Raw genomic sequence first — 2493 nt, forward strand, 5'->3', positions numbered from 1 at the left:
TCATGTTTACTTTTTATCTCATTAGGTTTTTCTCCGTAGTTTGCCCATGGTATAGTCAATACTTAAAGTTTTTCAAGAATTTCGTGAGTTAACGAGGAGAGGATTTTAAACATTGTTCTTACTTTTATATCATGTCAGTGATGAGACTATCGTAATGTTTTCTTGTAAACATTTTTCAAATTTTTTTAAAAGACAAAATTTGGTTTTGTCTTACTAACATTAGTGTGTGGGAAAAAATACTGTACGAGAACAAACTTCACGATTCGAAATTAAAAAATTCCAAGTTAGTGAAATTTTTAAGAGGGAAAACAAATTATTGGAAAAATGATCTGAATATGGAAATATCCAATCTCTAAAATCATTCCAGTGATTTAGAAGAAACCAAAGAATTTCCTTACAGGCCAAAATGGAAAAGAAAGGTGTTTGACAAAAGAAGGTTCAGAAGAAAATCCCCACTGCTTTGAGTAATATTTAGTTAGTTTTCATGCATTTCTTTGTATATAAAGAATTTATTTGTATATAAAGAATATGCATTTATTTGTATGTTTGTAAATAAATACCTATTTTTGTAGATATTGTGCTACAAATTAAATAACATAAGTACGATAATAAGTACATTCTTTTTCATAATATTACCAATTGACTAATTTAGTATAATTAGTATCATTATAATATTTTACTTTTATTTTCTTCCTAAAAATTTGTTATTTTCCTTTTCAACTTCCCTTCAGTGGACACTTCTCCTAATGAATAAATTATCATCCACTGTGCAGGTGTCTTTTACAGGAAAGTTTCACTGTGTGTATATATAATACACAGATACATACATATAGATAGATGTACATGCATACAAACATGTGTATAGAAAATAATACAAAAATGCTCCTCTTTAACAAAGAAATCTTATATTTTATTGATTAGAATGTAGTGTTGTAGTTCATTTGATATCTCTTCATTACACATACAAGAATAATTTTTATAATTGAAAAGATTATAAACCTTTCACAAGAGAAAAAAAGAAAGTACAAAAGCTTAAGAAGAAATTACAGGAGCCATAGTTAAGAACTAATGAATAAATCAATATTAAGATAAAAAATCTATATATTCATAATTATTTCAAATAGAAAGCTGGCTGGAAGCAAATAATGAAATATTTGTCTTAAGAGTGAAATTACAAGGTAATACAGGCTGGCCGGTAAACAAACCACAATAACTTGATTTTGGAAGTTTATTAGTTGACCATATAGAATCAGAGAAAAGATACTCAAAAGTAGTAAATAAAACTACTTATTAAAAAGCAGGGTTTTGACCCAAATTGCTGCAGGTTAATGGGTAGGTAAAGAACTAAACTTAGTTCTTCCCCAATATCCTTCCATAATAATATACCGAATAAAACTTTTTTTTGTTAATAATCGGTACAGTACTAACAGGGTATAAAGTTTATATAAAGTGGTCGTGTTTTTGTATGTAATAATGTTTTTTTTTCGGCCAAGACTCCCATGGAGTCCTATACAGTATAATAATGTTATTGTTTAGGGTTTATCACAGAGTAGATAAATCCTAAACAATATCAAAAATGATTACATTATTACATTCCAAAACATGACCACTTTATCCAAGCTTTACACTAATACGGAAGACCAAGACAAAATAGAGCTATAATCTAATATAGTTTGTGTTAATAATAGTATGGTAATAGAATGTATGCTAAATTTCCAGTAAAGAGAACTGCAGTAAACCCTATTTCGGAACCTCGGAACAGTATCTCAAAAGAAAGGTAGGTACATGTATATCAACACAAACATAATTGTACCCCTAGAACAAAAAACCATAACAGACCTGACCAAATGGCTCTCACCACACGTTTAAAACAAACAGAATATAAACTCAAATTTGAAACACCAAAGATTGTAAATAGGGGAATAAACAACTTCTAGCGAAACCTAAAAGAAATGATCACTATTAAAAAATATAAGAATCAGGCTATCAACAAAAAATCAAATGTACAATATTTAAATTCATGTTACTCAAACTTCATAACGCATAAGACATAACTAAGAACACTAGATATAAATAAACAAAATACAAAACAGAAACAACCAACTGACTACCTTCTAGAAAGAACTGTCACGTTATGAAAAAACTAAAACAAACTCACATTTACCTTTTGACATTTCATCCAATTCAGTTCAGCTACAAACCTTGAGTTAGTTATATCACATTAATATTGAAAACGCTATAATGGGTATTTGTAAGTAATTTTTAAACTTATTAATCTTAAATTATACTCAGTACATTGTAGTTTTTTTAATAATTTAAAACCAAACCCATCTGTACTTGAAAAATAAAGTTTGTTTGTTTGGTCTTGTTTAACGCGTAAAACCTTTTGGTCATCAACACCTATGAAAAATAAAGTCAGTAGTATCTGAAAGTAGGCACAGCATTCACTTTTATCTCATTTCGCTCCCTATTTACTGAAATAATTTAATATAT

This window comes from Halyomorpha halys, unplaced genomic scaffold (assembly GCF_000696795.3).
Source record: "Halyomorpha halys isolate HHAL.00 unplaced genomic scaffold, Hhal_1.1 Scaffold1463.1, whole genome shotgun sequence".
NCBI classification, from domain to species: domain Eukaryota; kingdom Metazoa; phylum Arthropoda; class Insecta; order Hemiptera; family Pentatomidae; genus Halyomorpha; species Halyomorpha halys.